Below are 19,303 nucleotides of genomic sequence, written 5' to 3'. Positions count from 1 at the left end.
GGCCTTGCTGCGAGAGATGATGCATTCTTCTATTGCGGGCGCTGGCAGAGGAATTTCCACAAACAGGTGCAGGTACCAATCTTACCATGCTTGCAAGAAGAGGGCAGTTTGAAGATGTGTTGGCCACTTCGGATATGAGATCATTCTTTCAGCCAGCCCATCGACAGCCACCCTACGGATCCAGCCTCAGGGAACCCCTAGACCAACAGGTGTCCGACTACATCAGGTTAATGGCCGATGTGGATGCTCTGAGAAGCGAGGAACCCCTGGACTATTGGGAGTGCAGGCTTGACCTGTGACCAGAGCTGGCACAATTTGCCATGGAACTCTTGAATTGCCCCTTGTCAAGTGTCCTGTCTGAAAGCATGCTCAGTGCAGCAGAGGGAATCATTACCGATAAGCGCACTCGCCTAGCTCACAACAGTGTGGACTACCTCACATTTCTAAAAATGAATGAGTCATGGATCTCTGAGGAATTCAACACCTGTGATGACCACATGTAATTGAATTTCCTCATGCCAGCCCAGACATATATGCCACCACACAGAACAAAGAATGGTCGTTGTCTTATGTATATACAGTGGCATAAAATACCTTTTCTGTCAGGTGAATGCCTAATTTTTGGGGCCTATACTGGTTGACCGTAAAACTTTAATCCAGTGACCGCCTAATGTACCTCCAGCCACATCATCACAAGTTCTTTTCTGTCAGGTGAATGCCTAATTTTTGAGGCTTGTACTGGCCTACAGTAAAATTTGACCGCCTGATGTACCTCCAGCCACATCATCATTTTTGGGGTCTGTACTCCCATGGCCTAAAATAAAAAAAAATTAGGCTCCAGTAGGACACATTTTCGAGAGTTTCCCTTTAAGACGCATGAAAATGACCCCTGATTAAAATACATATATTTTGTGGGAATTTTTGCCAATGATCCCCCTCTGGTATGTCACTGTCCATGTTGTGGGACAATTTTTGCACTTCTAGCAAGTATTTGGTGGCTGCAAATATGACTTGAAGGTTTTTCAGGTTCGCCTGCCATTAAAGTAAATGGGGCCCGCTGTGAACGCGCGGTTCGCGAACATTTGATCGTGAACGTGCGTTCGTGAAACGTTCCAGCCGATGTTCGTCCATCACTAATAATAATCCCTAGAGAACCTAAAAGAGGAAATAAAAAGACAATAGAAACAAGTGGAGATGCAGCAATATGTAACCTGCGTGGTGTCCCTGGGGCACTTCAGGTGGAGCTTCACATGTATCGCTTCCAAATTTACAGCTTCCTCAGGGGTAATGAAGCCATATGTTGTCTTTTTATATACATTATACAAGTGAAGTTAATTGACATTAGACATTAGATAATTTCAGTTTACTTTATCAATGAGCATAGACGTGTGTAACAAACACTAGTGGGTTCCCGGCATCAGCAGAACTTGGCTTCAGTGTTCAGAAGTGGAGTAGTAGGCAGGCATAAAACACCAAGCAAGCGCGTTTTAAAAGGGTAGTCCCATGAAAAATATTTTACAGTTTTCAAACCAGCACCTGGAACTGAATACTTTTGTAACTGCATGTAATTAAAAGTTTAGTATAGCCAGTGAGTTATTCAATAAAATGTATCTGTATAGCGCCACCTGCTGTTTGTTTTTTCTTATTTCTTTGACCTGCTCACTAAGATGGCCGCACATGCTCAGTTCAATCCTTTAACTGCCTCCTGAGCTGTGATAGGCAGAGGATGGACATACACCCTTAGCTGCAGCAGAAAATACACTTCCCTTGAGCTGTCAGCTTGATATAAATTTAGCAGAGCAATGAATGTATCCATTTGAGGTACAGGGCTGGTTCTAGCTTTGTTAGAGATTGTCATGTACTACTGTATATGATGGCTGATTTAAATGTTTTACATTAGTCATGGGATAACCCCTTTAACCCCTTTAGGACACAGCCTTATTTCACCTTAAGGACCAGGCAATTTTTTGCAAATCTGACCAGTGTCACTTTAAGTGGTGATAACTTTAAAATGCTTAGTTTTTTCGTCACATAGTGTACTTCATGACACTGGTAAAATGAAGTAAAAAAAAAAAATCATTTTTATTTATAAAAAAATTGCAAATTTCCAAGTTTCAATTTCTCTACCTCTGTAATACATAGTAATACCTCCAAAATAGTTATTACTTTACATTCCTCATATGTCTACTTCATGTTTGGATCATTTTGGGAATAATATTTATATTTTGGGATGTTACAAGGCTTAAAAAGTTTAGAAGCAAATCTTTAAATTTTTCTGAAATTTTCAAAAACCCAATTTTTAGGGACCAGTTCAGGTCTGAAGTCACTTTGTGAGGCTTACATAATAGAAACCACCCAAAAATGACCCCATTATAGAAACTACACCCCTCAAGGTATTCAAAACTGATTTCAGAATTTTGATTTTTTGTCAAATTTTCAATTTTAATCCATTTTTTCCAGTAACAAAGCAAGGGTTAACAGCCAAACAAAATGCTATATTTATTGCCCTGATTCTGTAGTTTGCAGAAACACCCCATATGTGGCCGTAAACTACTGTACGGGCACACAGTAGGGCGTAGAGGAAAGTGCGGTTTTTGGAAGGCAGATTTTGCACTTGTTTATTTACACCATGCCCCATTTGAAGCCCCCCTGATGCACTCCTAGAGTAGAAACTCCATAAAAGTGACCCCATCTAAGAAACTACACCCCTCAAGGTATTCAAAACTGATTTTACAAACTTTGTTAACCCTTTAGGTGTTTCACAAGAGTTATTGGCAAATGGAGATGAAAATCCATTTTTTTCAAGTAACAAAGCAAGGGTTAACAGCCAAACAAAATGCTGTATTTATTGCCCCGAATCTGTAGTTTGCAGAAACACCCCATATGTGGCCGTACTGTACGGGCACACAGTAGGGCGTAGAGGGAAAGGTGCGCCGTATGGTTTTTGGAAGGCAGATTTTTCTGGACTGGTTTATTTACACCATGACCCATATGAAGTCCCCCTGATGCACCCCTAGAGTAGAAACTCCATAAAAGTGACCCCATTTTGGAAACTACGGGATAAGGTGGCAGTTTGGGACTATTTTTAGGGTACATATGATTTTTGGTTTATCTATATTACATTTTTGTGAGGCAAGGTTACCAGAAATAGAAATTCTGAAATTTCATCTCCATTTGCCAATAACTCTTGTGGAACACCTATAGGGTAAACAACGTTTGTAAAATCAGTGAGGTGTAGTTTCTTAGATTGGATTGAGTTTTTACTCTAGGGGGTGCATAAGGGGGCTTCAAATTAGACATGGTGCCAAAAAAAAAAAGGCCACCAAAATCTAGTTTTTATCCGATTATCTTATGTAGGGGCTCATTTTTTACGGAATGAGAGGACAGTTTTATTTGCACTATTTTGGGTGGTATATGACTTTTTGATCACTTGCTATTACAATTTTTGTGATGTAAGGTGACAAAAAAATAAAAATTTTGCCCTTTTTTTTACCATGTTCATCTGAGGGGTTGGGGGGGTATTTTTTATAGAGCAGATTCTTACGGACGCAACGATACCGAAAATGTCATTTTTTTAATCTATTTTAGTTTTACTAAATATTTTTTTGAATTTTTGTTTTTTTTGTTTTAGTGTCTCAAGTCTGAGAAACAGTTTTTATCCGATTGTCAGTGGCTAAATTGGGATATAAATTTAGTACTCCATGGAAGTGTGGTACTCCCTGAAATAACCAATAATGCAGAAGCCCGGATGATCGGGGCACGTGTCACACTGAGTAGTGGTGTCCTTCCGTATCCCCCTCCTGTGACACACTCTGCACCTTTTTTGGGTCTGTCCCTTTTTTCCAGTATGGGGGACCACACCTGGAAAGTGTTGGCCAGGGACGATCCGGGCGCCTCCAGTTTCTGAGGTACTCCGGACTGCTCAGAAAACATCAGGTCCTTGAGGACTGCCTCATAGAACTGAAGGAATATCCCTGTGTTGCAAGCGCTCCGGGACAGCACAAAAGAGTTGTACAAGGCAACCTGCACCAAGTAGACCGCAACCTTTTTGTACCATGCCCGGGTTTTGCGCATGACGTTATATGGCTTGAGAACTTGATCAGAGAGATCAACTCCTCCCATATACCGATTGTAGTCGGCGATACAATCGGGCTTGAGGACCATTGCCGCGGTACCTCGCACAGGGACAGGGGTGATGCCGTTACCATGAATTGTGGACAGTACAAGGACATGCCTCTTGTCCTTATATCTGACCAGCAACAGATTTCCAGTGGTAACGGCACAGTCTCACCCCTGGGGATAGGTACTTGGAGGGGGTGGGCAGGGAGGCAGCGTAGATTTTTCTGCACGGTCCCACAAGCGGACGTGGATCTGGCGACGAGGGACTGGAACAAGGGGATACTAGTATAAAAGTTATCCACGTACAGGTGGTAACCCTTATCTAGCAGTGGGTGCATAAGGTCCCACACAAGTTTCCGCTAACACCCAGAGTGGGGGGACATTCTGGGGGTTCAATACGGGAATCTCGGCCCTCGTACACACGAAACTTGTAAGTGTACCCAGAGGTACTCTCACAAAGTTTGTACAGCTGGCGGAAAATGAGTCTCCCCTTGAAATCAATGAGAGACTCATCAACCGCGACCTCCCTTCCAGGTACATAGGCCTGTACAAATTTGGCCCCAAAGTGATCGCTGACAGCCTGATTTTGTACATCTGAATAATGCAGGCATTTCCAGATGGCCTCAAACCGGGAGCGTGTCATGGTGTCACAACCAGACAGCTGAGAAGCTCTGACAGAAGCCTTTCAGAACCTCCTCCTTGAGTTCTCTTTGTTGTGGTATTCAGTTCCTTCTCGTTAGCCTCTCTCAGCTGTCATGTAGTTGGACTAATTGCATCCCTTTAAATTCCGCCCCATAATGCATTACTGGGCGGCTTATACTTCTTCCTGGAGTGTGTGTGCATGCTTATCCTGTTTTCCTGTCAGCTACAAAGTTAAGTGCTGTACATGTATCTGTTATTTTCTGTTTGCTGGATCCCAGGTGACCCTGACTCCCTCCGTGTCTGGTGTAGGGAGCCGGTGGTCGTGTCCCCTCACTATTGTAGGGTGTTCAGGGGTTATATAGTCGAGGTACGTGGCTATGCAACCATCCACCTCTGGGATCTTTGCATAGGCTGAGCAGCCAGGGAAAGTGCTAGGTCTTGTGCAGGGGTCTCCCCTTGGTTCCTTAGCTTTGGATCCAGTGAGTCATATATGCATGTTGCATTGTCTTGTTTCCCGTACACCGTCCGTGACACATGGCCGTACTGTAAAGTGGGGTCTGGTAGAGGAAGTCCCCACTCCATTAAATGCCTGACACAAGGTTTCTTGACTAGGCCCATGTGCAGCACGAGGCCCCAAAATGTCCTCATCTCGGCTGCACTGACCGGGGTCCAGCCACTGGGCCTAGCCAAAAAGGAGCCCGGGTGTTGAGCACCGAACTGTTGGGCGTACAGGTTCGTCTGCTCCACCATCAGATTTACAAAGTGGTCACTGAAAAAAAGACTAAAATAGTCATATTCAGTGAAGCCCACTCTGGATTCCCGGTTGGCCTACAAAATCAGGAATCACAGGCTCAAATCGCTCTGGAGTACACCAGACAAGTTCACCGGCAGGGGGCTCCGGTGGATTTAACTAGTGTGCCAGAAAACTAGTACGAGCCCCAGAGCAGCTCGTACTGGGGTGGGCCACAGGGTCCCTAGCATGGCGGTCCCCTTGTTCCTCCTGGCGGCAACTCCGCCACCTTGGGGGCTCCTCATCATCGCTAGATCATGAGGAGGACGCGGATGACAACAGGAAAGTGGGGTCATCCTCGTCCTCACTGGGACTCTTGGACTCGGAGGCAAGCTGGGCATATGCCTCCTCGCCCGAGAACATCCGGCGGGCCTCAGGGGAGTGTGTGTCTGCGTGTGTGTGTGCGTGCGTATAAATCTTTATTCAGTGTGCGTGTGTGTGGGGGTACGGGTGTTCACGAACTGACCCTAAACCTAACAGACAAAAAAAAAAGACTAACAAAAAAAAGGGGGAAAAATGTGAAAAAAAAAATAAAAAAATTCTAAATCGCTGATCAACCGTCCGAAGTTGATCAGCGGTGGGGTGTGCCATGCGCTAACAGTGGCCGGACGCTAAGAGTGCTGGTCACAGTCAGCGTACACACACAAAAAATAAATAAAAAATCTGCTTGCGCCCAAAAAAAAGTTGAGGGAGGCAGGGGGGGCAGGGGGCAAGCTGCAGCACCCCCGGGGGGTCACTAACTTTCCCTGAATATCCCTGCCTAACCCAACCTTTCCCTAACCTTTTCCTAAATACCTGGGGGGTGCTGGGGCACAGATGGGGGTGCTGGGGTGCTGGCTGGAGATCGGTGCAGCTCTGGTTTTTGTGACTGCACTTGGGGACACTTTCAAAGTTTTCCCAATTTTTCGAACAGACTGACCTTCATTTCTTAAAGTAATGATGGCCACTTGTTTTTCTTTACTTAGCTGCTTTTTTCTTGCCATAATACAAATTCTAACAGTCTATTCAGTAGGACTATCAGCTGTGTATCCACCTGACTTCTCCACAACGCAACTGATGGTCCCAACCCCATTTATAAGGCAAGAAATCCCACTTATTAAACCTGACAGGGCACACCTGTGAAGTGAAAACCATTTCAGGTGACTACCTCTTGAAGCTCATCAAGAGAATGCCAAAAGTGTGCAAAGCAGTAATCAAAGCAAAAGGTGGCTACTTTGAAGAACCTAGAATATGACATATTTTCAGTTGTTTCACACTTTTTTTTTATTATGTATATAATTCCACATGTGTTAATTCATAGTTTTGATGCCTTCAGTGTGAATCTACAATTTTCATAGTCATGAAAGTAAAGAAAACTCTTTGAATGAGAAGGTGTGTCCAAACTTTTGGTCTGTACTGTAGCTGTTTGGCTATTTCTCCTGACATCACCATATACAGTACATGCGTGATACGCTCAGCGTGCATGTGTTCTCAATAGGAAGTGGAAAGTAAGCCGCTTAATATGTTTAGACTCGTATATGCAAAATGACCTCATGTTCTTCTATGCTTTTCAGTGAGTAATCAATCATATACTCACAACTCATGGGTGAATTACCTTCATAGTCTTTATTGATTTGTAGAAGATTTGATATTCACATAGAGATATAAGAAATGAGGGACGCTGAGTCCACCATGCCTCTGAACTCCTCCCCAACTTGTTTAACGTTTTGGGAGACAATGTACCTTTACTCATGTGTGGGGGAGAAAGAGAAGGTTGGGTATTTATAGACAAATACATATATGATAACAGATATAGATATCACCTTATCAGATGATAAAGGAGAGTACTATTTGATTAACATGATAATCCCTACTATAAAAACCCTTATTTACAGAGTAATCTAAATGCATTACAACTACATATCCTTTTGTGACGAGCGAGTCCAGTTTCACTATCTATCCAGTACTTTTCTCTCTGCAATAACAATCTCTTATTGACTTCCTTATTCCCCTTACAATGTACAGTTTCCAATACCTGACATCTGAGAACATAAATCTGGTGAGCTCTATCTGCGTTGTTCTACTACAGTAAGCACGTTGTCAGAGATCTCTAGCTGTGGCTTATCTCCCATGAAAGCAAAGGATCGGTGATGTTTAAATCCAATTGCCTGATCCTTCCCCCCAATATATGCCTTAGGCCGAATGCACACGGCCGTTTTTCACGGCCGTGAGCAGGTCCGTGGAACCGTGGGCTGGATTCCTGCTGAGAGCAGGAGCGCACGGCGTCATTGGTTGCTATGACGCTGTGCGCTCCCTGCTGCTGCCGCAATACAGTAATACACTGGTATGATCTATACATACATATTACATGATACATATTACATGGTCAGCTAGTCTTGTTGAAATCAGTGAATTTGGCTGATTTTCCTCTAATGTGTATGACCACCTTTAGAGTTATTTGGGGAGGTTGTGCCTTTTTGCACAACCATTAACACCATGCTTGCCAGTTTTAGGAAAAGTGGTTAGTGTGTGGGTGGGAGAGGGTAGGGTCTATGTAGGGGTGCACCAACAATGAGGCCACGTGAGGCCTCAGGCAGCACCAGGTAGGGGCAAAGCAAAGGGGTGCAGCGGAAGGGCTATGGGCAATGAGCGCTTTAATTGTGGTAAAGGGGTTAGGTTAAGAAATTGGCATTGGGGGTGCGCCGTTTCAGTTTTCACATCAGGCAGCAGAAAGGCTATGTGCACCCCTGGGTCTGTGTGGCCCAACAAATTAACATTGTGTGCACCAGAAAACTACACCAGTTCCTAGTGGCATTCAATTTCTAACCATGTAGCTACAAAGATGAAACAAAGTTATAAAGCTGTGTAGAGCCTTTAATACATTTGTTACATCTCTTGCCAGTGGACTATGTACTGCTAAACACTGGTCTAAGGGCTACTTTCTCACTAGCGTTATTCTTTTCCAGGTATTGAAATCCGGTAAAGGGTCCCAATACCGGAAACAAATGCATCAGTTTTATCCTAATGCATTCTGAATAGAAAGCAATCCGTTCACTATGCATCAGGATGTCTCCCGTTCTGTTCCTTTGACCAGACAAAATACAGCTGCATGCTATGGAATTTTTTTGGGACAAAATCACGGAATACCGCACTTGCTCCATATAGATGTATTAATGCCGGATCCGGTACCAAGCGTTCCGGAAATTGCTGCATCGCCAGATCTGTTTTTTTGGTCTGCGCATGCGCCAGGGATATAGGAGGAGCAGGTTTCTCTTTTGATCTTAGAAAAAAATTGTAATGCCGGATCTGGTATTCCGAATGATTGCAGATGAGACGGATCCGGTATTTCACCGGATCCGTCTAAAGGATCCTGAAAAAAGAGCTTTACATTTGAATACGGCTTGCTGGATCCGACAGGCAGTTCCGTTGCTGGAACTGCCTGCCGGTTTCTAACCATGCTAGTGTGAAAGTACCCTAAGAAAGTCTACTCCCTTGCTTCGTGTGTAATTCTTCATCGATAGCTCCTAAGGCTGATCATGAAGTCCATGACAGTAGTTAAAATTCCTATAAGTAGAGTTGAGCTCAAGCCTCATTATGTCATTGTGATACATTGTATGTTACAATGGAGAAACACTACCGGAATATATTAATAATGAAAGAAATGAAAGAAAAATAATTCCGACTTCATACCACTCTGCCCAAAGCTTTTCAGTGATGTTACAGGGAAATGTACAATTCTGTTCTTGGCATGGTCGTGTTTACATTCAATCTACATTTACTCTAATTATATTCCTTTTTCTTCAAATTCATACAATACACAAGGAAAGTCTAACGTTGGAAAGCGTTTACGTTTTAAATTGTTTTGACATTTGGTAAACCTTTAAAGGAAAGCAAACATTTCCAATGTAAAAAAAATGTAAATATAACTTCCCGAATGACATTCCTAAGAGTTGAATTAAGATGAATGGAAACCACATGTCTGTAAAGCTTAATACATAAATATATTAGTTTCAACACGTATCGCCTCAAAGCCTTACCCGGAGAAAATTACACTCCAACTACTGTATGGACAGAATGTAAAGTCATTTCATTACTGTAAATACACCATAGTGCCTGCCGGGTGGGCTCCATGACAAGACTTCATTAATGATAAAGTTGTATTTTCTTCCCAATTAAACGTAATAGATGAGATTGATTAATGTCATAGGGCCGGGAAAATATCTTCTTTCGCACCAGAATTTGTGGTTCAGGCTTGCTGTGCCAACTATATTGAAGTGCGCGAGGCACAGTTTTGTTTCATTTGTAACATTCTAGACACAATTTTTTTAGACAACTTTTGTGCCACGAGTTTGTCTAGTTTTGCGCACAGTGTCTGATGAAGGCCTGTGAGCCGAAAACGTTCATACATATTGCCACATTATCTACCTTCTTGAATTAAAAGAAATATATTTTGAGCAAAGCAAATTTCTGCTGTGATTTAATCTTACTAAGGTCTTATTACAGCTACAGATAATCGCTAAGATCATCGCTAACAAGCGCTCATATGACAGCTCGTTAGCGATGATCTGGCAGTGTAATACTGCAGCCAATTACCCGATGAATGAGTAAATCCTTGTTCATCGGGTAATCAAAGTCTTTCAACATGTTTAAAAATAATTGTTTGCTGGTGGCAGATCGTGTTGTAATCGTCACTCTGCTGTCAGTAAACAGTAATTCAGTATAGGGCTGAGCGATGGCATTAGCAATCACTCCTCCCCATACTGAGGAGGAGATCACTGCATATAATGGCAGCGGTCTCCTCCGCTATCAAACAGACGATTGTCGGGAAACAGATATAAATAGATAAAATATCCCAGGGCGCAAGAATCCAGTCCAGATAGTAATAGTAAATAGACACGTATTTATTGCAGAAGTACAACGCGTTTCGGGGAGTAGTTCCCCTTCATCAGGTACATAACACTGAATACTTCCCTCCCAACAATCGCCTGCAGAATCTGTAGGTGCGATAGAGCCCTAAGTGTCTATATACAAGTAACTGTCAGACACTGACAACTGTACAGGAGAGGTGTTATCAGTGATTGCATTTTATGTGTAAGTGTGTATACATAGATAGCTGTCACTGAAAGCTGTACACAGTGGTGGTCTTAAGCATAGAAAGAGCAGAAATTTAAACGTATAAATTAGAAGTTTTACTCAATCTTTTCCAACAAAAATATATATCAACCTGCTCAGCAACATGCCACCTGCAGATTGCATTGCATTTTGTGGTGACAGCAAGGCTGGCGTCAGCACCCGGCATACCCGGGCAAGTTTTGGGGCCCACAGCTCAGCTACCAGAGGCCAGAAGCATCGAGCGCTTCCATCAATGCAGATGGAAGCGCTCATTGCTGGAGCTCAGGGAACTGGGTCCTGACTGCTCAGCTCCCAGCGCTCCTCTCCTCCTTCAGGCCAGCCACACTCTAAATGGTGAAGCATGAAGACTTCTCCCTGCTCCAACATTCAGCCTGCAGGCACGGATCGCTCTGCCAGCCTGTGTGGGCAGAGCCTGTAGCCCAGAAATCTGCATAAGCTCCGCCCACACAGTGCTGCAGAGTGATCTGTGCCTGCAGGGAAGAGAGGTATGTGAGCTTCAGGAGCGGGACAAGGTGAGTAGTTACTATTTCTTTTTGTTTTTAATACAGAGGGGTCACAGAGGACTTTATTACTATGGAGGAGGAACACAGGACTTTATTACTATGAGGGGGCACACAGAACTTTATTTCTATGGAGGGGGCACACAGAACTTTATTACTATGGAGGGGGCACACAGAACTTTATTACAATGGAGGGGGCACAGAGGTCTTTATTACTATGGAGGGGGCATAGAGGACTTTATTACTATGGAGGGGGTACAGAGGTCTTTATTACTATGGAGGGGGCACAGAGGACTTTATTACTATGGAGGGGGCACAGAATTCTTTATTACTATATAGGGGCACAGAGGATATTTCTACTCTGGAGGGGGCACAGAGGGCATTACTACTCTGAAGGGGGCACAGAGGGCATTACTAACATGAAGGGGGCACAGAGGGCATTTCTACTATGGAGGGGGCACAGAGCCAGAGGGCATTACTACAATGAAGGGGGCACAGTGGGCATTATTACTGTGAAAGGGGCACAATAGGGATTTCTACTATAAGGGGGCACAAAGAGGATTATTACTATGAAGGGGGCACAATGGCGATTATTACTGTGAAGGGTGCACAATGGGGATTATTACTGTGAAGGGGGCACAGTGCGGATTATTACTGTGAAGGGGGCACAGTGGGGATTATTACTGTGAAGGGGGCACAGAGAGGGCATAACTACTGTGAGAGTGCACAATGTGGGCATAACTATTATGAGGGGGGCAATCTTTTTAAGTATTGGGGGGGTGGTGGCAGATAAAAGGACTCGCCCTGGGTGCCAAACATCCTAGGCATGCCAATGAAGCAGGGAACTATTTGCTCCCCACTCCACCATTGAGCCGCCAGCGCTCCACAGCAGCAGCACCATGTCCTCACACATCGTCCTGCTAATCTGTGTAAGAGGAGGAGCGGGGCAGGCTGGGAATCAGCCTCTGCTCCTCCTTCACAGCAGCGCGATGTGTCACAGTATCCTGCTGCTGATGGGGAGCGCAGATCATGGGAGGAGCCAGGTGATTGAGGCGAGGAGTATTTATTGTTTGTTTTTTTCACTTCCTGTGAAGGGGGCACATCTGGGCAGTAACCACTGTGAAGGGGGCACTGAGCACATATCTTGGCATATCCACCATGAGAGGGCACATATCTACTGTGAAGGGGGCACACATATAGGCATATCAACTGTGAGGGGGCACATATTTTGGGATATCTACTGTGAAGGGGGCACATATCTTGGCATTTCTACTGTGAGGGGGTAAATATCTGTGAGTGGACCTGAGGGACTGGAAGAATGGGTAGAAAATAAAAGTAGGCACATAAGTACTAATTTACATATCCGCTCTGTAGCATGCTCTGTGTAAGGTATTTAATCTATAATACATGCAATTTCATTGCTGTAAGCGCCGAGCAAAATGCCACAAGGGGGCCCACTAAGACTTTTTCGCCCAAGGGCCCACATGGGTGACAGGTTCTTTTTAACTGCAAAGTTTAAAAATGGCACCTGTTAGTTAGCGCAGCAAAAGCCATAGCACCTGCTTTTCTGCTGTTTTAAACAGAAGACACCCAGGGCTGATGTTTGTAATTGGTGATAATGCCTATCGGAGACATTTAACCGCTTAGATGCAGTGATCAAATGTGACCACGTCATTTGAGAGTAGAAAACACAGGAGCACTGCGCTCCTGGGGATCTTATTGGGGGAGGGCTCATAGGAACATAGCAAATTTCTCATAGACTTCAATGCTAATGCATTGGAGTCTATGACGGAAGGAATCTGATGATAGTATGTTCAAGTTCCTTAGTGTAAAAAAATGTAAAAAGTTTTTAAAAATACAAAAAACATAAAAATTAAAATATGTCTGTGAAGGTTCTCATTTAAAACCACTTCCCTTCTCCATAATAAAAATAAATTAAAAAAATTAACATTATAGGCATCACTACATCCCAAAACACCCGTACTATTAAAATATATAAAAATATTTTTACCATATGGTAAACAGTGTAATGAAAAAAAAAATATCTAAATTGCTGATTTGCCATTTTTATTGTTGCTTTACCTCCCTGAATACAATTGAATAAACAGTGATCAAAAAGTAATACACACCACAATATGTTATCACTGAAAACTACAGATCGAAGCACACAAAAATGAGCCCTCACACAGGTCCTTAGACATAAATTTAGCGGTCAGAAGTTGGCAATGCAATTAAAAAAGAAATTTTTTGCTACTTTTTTTTTTTTTTAAGTAACAAAGCAGAAGAAAAAGCTTTACACATGCATTCATACTGACCTGCATAAAATAAGCCCCATACGGTTATGGGACAATAAAATAAAAAAATTAAAAGCTGTGCCTCTGGGAAGGCAGGGAGTGAAAAACTAAATTGCAAAAACGGAAAATAGCCTGGTCTTAAAAGGGTTAAATATCATGTAAATTGTTTCATTGTAGAAAAAAAACCAATACTTTGCTTGCGCACCCATTAATTGACACCAGTGCAATTCATCCTTTTATACAATTTCCCAAGCAGGAATTTTCCAGCAGAAACCACAACATCTGTAAGATCCAATTTCTCAGTCTATTTTATACTAACCTAATTAGAAAAGAAAAGGTTGTGATAATATTACAAAGCATTAGGTGTTTAGGAAGATATCTGAAAAAATCCAAAAGGATATATCCATCCTGTGGTATATTCAGCAGATTTAAAGAGGACCTTTCACTACAATAAAAATCTAAACTAAGCCTACAGACATGGAGAGCGGCGCCCAGGGATCTCCCTGCACTTACTGTTATACCTGGGCGCCGCTCCGTTCTCCCGCTATAGGCCTCCGGTATCTTCAGATTTTCGGCTCAACTGGGAGGAAGCCTGCCGGCGTCTCCTTCTCCCAGGCTGTAGCGCTGGCCAATCACAGCGCTCAGCTCATAGCCTGAGAGTTTGTTTTTTCTCTCAGCCAGTAGCCAGTAAGGCTACACTTCTGACTAACACTGGCCTTATAATAAGAAAATGTGAAATATGTTGTGTTATTATGTCCTCTTCATTACTACCTATGTATCAGTTTGTAACATGCATACATAAAGGTAGTATAACTGTTACAAAACAATATTCAGCATCACAAAATAATACTTAATGGGATTTCCGAGATTTTAATACTGATGACTTATCCTCTGGATAGGTCATCTGTATATGATTGGTGGGGGTCCGACACCTGCCAATCAGCTGTTTGAGAAGTCAGCAGCCTTCTCACAGCTCGGCCAGTGATGACATGTTCATCGGTTGTGGCCTAGGTACAGCTCAGCCCCATAGAAGTGAATAGGGCTAAGTGCGATACAAAGCACAGCCGCTATACAATGTACGGCGAATGTGCTTTATAAGCTACAAGAAGGCCCTGGCACTCACTATTCACTCCCTGCCTTACGGATGTAGTGAGGAGCTGGAATAAAATTCCAAATGGAGCGAAATTGCAAAAAAACATAAGCATACAGCTTGCCATGATTAACAGCAGGCCGCGAACCCAGTTTTTTTTCTGACTCCACCCCCCACTACAATGATTGGTCATCATAGAGATGACAGTTGATCCCTACTGACAAATCTGGTGGCCTCTTTGAAATGCCTGAGTACGTGAATCATGTCTCTGATTAGCTTCCACTGCCTGACCTAAAAAACACACGCTCTTTACTGTGATACGCTGCTTGTACATGAGTTTGCACATTGCAGATCAAGCCATGCAATAGAAGACCGTTCTGTCACTGCAAGTCCAGGAAGGAGTGCCTTGCCACATTAGAATGGGGGAAATGCGAGGACAGTCTCCAGGATATGGCCAACAGCTTCTGCAAGCTACAGTACTTTTTCAAAGAGCGTTGCAATGCAAAATTTACACATGGGAGAAAGCATGTTTTATTTTCCATCCAATGAAGCACAGCCACAATGTTCCTACCATTGTCGCTGACCTTGCCTAGTGGGAGTTGGCGGGGACACAGCCAGCAAGTTGGTGGTGCTGCTTGATGCACTTTAGCAACTGATCGGCTGGGTGGTCACTCTCGCCCAGGCTCATCAGCTTTTACACAGCATGGCAATGCTTCTGTTTACACATATGTTATAGGAGGGAGGAGGAGTGGAAGGAACACTATGCCCTGTTTTTGTTGGTGAGGGGTCATTATCCATTGAGAACGATGTGTAGGAGGCTGATAAGTGTCCTGGTGTAAGAACCAGACAAACACAGATGTAGATGTGTCAATAGGACCTGGCCTCATTGCTAGTGGTGCTGTGCCACCATCATAAAAACACATTGACCTAGTGGGCTGTGAAAGACATGTGTACTGTCCCTGTCCGTAACAGCTGCTTCACGTGTCCACTGTGGCATGCACCTTGCCACACAGCAGCGACAATTGCAAGGAGTGGCCCACATTCTCTACCAAATGAAAGTACAAGGCAGAGATGTTTTTTTTGAGAAATAATGATGGCTAGCTATCTTCTACCGAGCCTGAGTGGATGCCATCAGTTTCCAAAAGGCAGCAGATACCACTAAAGGGAACTGCAGCAAACGCACCACTAGTAACTTGGCCAGGTGGGGGTTAAGCTTGCACACCATTGCATTGCTGGGTGTGTAGAGTTGTTTCCTGGCCACACATACTGGTATCAATGGATGATGATGGAGCATAGTAGGAGGAGAAGAAGTTTTGTCTGAGTGGGAGAAGCAGTAACTAATTATGACGATGACAAGGACACTATACTGCATGTGGATGCGGCCTGGCTGTAGCAAAGGAGTCGGGAGAAGACGGACAGTCTCTTTTCCGATTACTCATGGCCTATCTTCCGACTGGATCTGATGATGCTGCTTCATGTGCTGCAATAGAGCTGTGGTGCCTAGGTTTGTGTTTGAACACCCATGGCTTATTTTTATCCTTCAGATCATGTACATGGCAGTGCTTTTATCTGTCAGCACTGTGGAGAAACAGTGCCGAGAGGGTAATACACAGAACTAGTGTCAACTGAGCTTGGTCTAGGTCTGGCACATTTTGAGCCTCCAGTCAAAGTATCAGTGGTATCATCAGTTGACCTGAGCTGGCCATACTACTAGAAGCAGATCTGACCCTGCCAGTTTACTTTTTAGGTTTTGGCAGTACATTGCCTCTGCTCTTTATTGTCACCATGGCCACCATCCTCCCCCTCTGATGTCACCTGTTCCTCAGCACCCGATCTAGCTCCCAGGTCCTGTCAAACACAAAATCATATGATAGTTTTCATCCTCCTTGACACTTTTATCAGGTTGTTATATATCATCGTGGGCTCCTTGATCCTCCTCTTTAATCCTTCCTCTGTATTTGCCCCACATGCGACTGTTGCTATGGCTACCACTGCCCCTACTGTCACTAACCTGGCTACAAGTGCAACTACAACCACTACCACCACCAACAACACAGCTATGCATGGGGTCCTCCACCTTCCACCTTCACCTGAACCTCCTCCTCATGACAAATGTTGCTCACACAAGTCCTCAACAGGAAGACTATTTTGAGTATCTTCTATAGAACATGGGGTTTTGTTGCCTTTTCTTAGAAAAAAGAAGATCTCTGGGGCTGCAAGGAGGAGGAGCAGGAGGAATGCTGTGACCTCTGGATCCAAGGCATGGTGTCAGACTCAGATATGACATTGACCACATCCTACTGTGACTAAGAGGAGGAGTTAGTCCTAAAATTCGCTGTGTCGTGCTTTTTGTCCTTAATAATAATGTTGCAGAACTGTGGCCTGTTGCTGCTACTACTACTACTTGCTGGACGGCTGGTGCTGCTATTGCTGTTTGCACTACTACAGCCACTGACATTCTGACTCTCAGATGACTAGGAATGTTTCTTTTATCTTCCACTCTTCCGTTTACCAGACATTTTATTATGAGTCCTACAAATGTAAAGTCAAAGGTTTGGTACACACATTATTAATTGGTAATGCATTGACTGAAACTGCTATATTAATTTAGTACAGTATGTTCACTAAAACTGCATGGCATATTGATGTAATACAATGCATTCAATGAAACGGGTATATTAATGAAGTTATGGCAGTACAATATATTTACTTAAACTGCATAGTATATTGAAGTAATACAATGTGTTGAATGAAACTGCTATATTAATGCAGGTATTCCAGTACACTGCATTCCCTGAAACGGCACAGTATATTGATGCAATACAATGTGTTAACTAATACTGCAAGGTATATGCGACAGATCCCTCTCTTTTGAGTTTGCCACGAGTACTTAGAGAGGACTACTTGCCAGCCTCTTACCATGTGATTACGGTCCCATGTTGAATGTACCTGTTTTATGTAATAGCTGCATAGTTATATAAATTTAGGTATTTTGCTGTCTTTCGCTACCATGTGGCTAATGGAGTCTGGCCTCTGTCACTGGGAGATAAGTGGATCACTTCTCAATTGTCTCCAGGACAAAAGACTGTGTAGGACCAGTTTTGGGCAGAAAAGCCATGAGTACAGCCAGGCCAAAGAGACTTTTACTAACTTTTGAACCCCTGGTCTAATTCGTGCCATTTTGGGATGTTAAATGTCTATGTGTACTATAAAGGCTGGGACATTGTATATTTAAGTAGTGATGTCTGTCCTATTGTCTCCCCGTGTGTATTGGCGATTTCCCTTTGTCCTGAGAGATAATTGAATTACACCTCAGTTGTCTCCAGGACAGAAGATATTGTGTATGTTCCTGCCTGTGATAATTATGTTAACCATTGTGTACCATAATTATATCACAGGCAGAGGGGAGGATGTTATGTGGGTTGTAACCTTTGTGTTATTGGTTAATGTATATTTGTTGTGGGTGTCTCCCTTGCATGGGAGCAGGGCATAAAAGAAAGTGTATTTCTGAATGCCTGGGTTGCTTCCAGTAAAGTCTTGTTCCAGCCGATACCGGTGATAATAGCGATTTATTGCTCTGTGGATCCTTTGGCTGTGCTATTTCAAGGGAAGAAGGGAATACTAATGTGGTGACACGGATTATACAGTCACAACTGGTGGCAAGCATCGGGATTTTCCCTTCTTGTTCCCTGCACAGAGGATTCAAGGAAGGCACTAGTGTATGGTGCATGGAGGGCAACACTGGCACTCGTGCAGCGACCCTGGCTTTGAAGGAGCTCAAGGGACAGAGCTAGCTACCGGGCAGAGTTCCTATCCACAGCAACATGGAAGAGGAGTTTCGCTGGAGGTTGCAGCAGCACTTGGCCCAACAGGATGGGCCTGTATCAGAGGAGGGCATACTAGACTACAGAGATGCCACTCGAAAGGGGCTGTGGTATGAGGCCTTAGAGGAGGTACAGCGGCAGCGGAGAGAGAGCCTTCCCGGTGGGGAACAGAGGTTCCTGGTACTCGTGGCCCTGCGGTCACCCTTCCTAGGAGAACAACCCTTGGCTGAATGGGTGACGGAACTGTGGAACCTGATTCCGGAGGAGTTGTGGCTGGACAAAGCGTATCGGGCACAAAAGTGGTATGCCACCCAGCGCAACCCCTGGATGACTAACCACTATCTGCCGGAGGGAGAGTATTATAATGGTCCGGGCTTACTGTGGGAAGCCTTTGATGAGGGCGATGACTTTGGATGCCCCACAGAATGTCGGTTCTGGGACATCCACGACATCAGGGAAACCATGCTGGACCTTTCCTGAGCGGATGACCTTGGGCCAGACCTGATGCATCTAGTCACCATAGAGTGGGAGCTGGAGCAGAGCTACTGTCAACTGTTCAACCTAGCTCAACCACCATCCCTCAGCCCAGAGGATTGCCTGGAAATGATACCCTTTTTTGCCCAATCAACCTCAGAGGTGAGCAACCTCATAGACTGGTCCTGGGAGGACCCACAGATGGCAGGTGGAGATGGGACTGAGGTCTCTCTACCGGCCCTACAGGGATGCTGGGCCATCTGCCCAGATCTCCAGTGGCAGTGCATATCACAGGGAGATGAGACAACCGGTCTCTCTCCCCACAGGCAACCTGAGTTCCAGGGGGAGGAGATGCTGGGTCCCTCTGCCCTACAGCAACCAGAGTCCTGGGGAGGAGAGGCAACCGGCCTCACCTTCCAACAGCAGCCGGAGATACCGGGAAAAGGGGAACACAAACC

This window comes from Bufo gargarizans, chromosome 4, assembly GCF_014858855.1.
Source record: "Bufo gargarizans isolate SCDJY-AF-19 chromosome 4, ASM1485885v1, whole genome shotgun sequence".
Classification (NCBI taxonomy): domain Eukaryota; kingdom Metazoa; phylum Chordata; class Amphibia; order Anura; family Bufonidae; genus Bufo; species Bufo gargarizans.
This window is presented reverse-complemented; position numbering follows the sequence as displayed.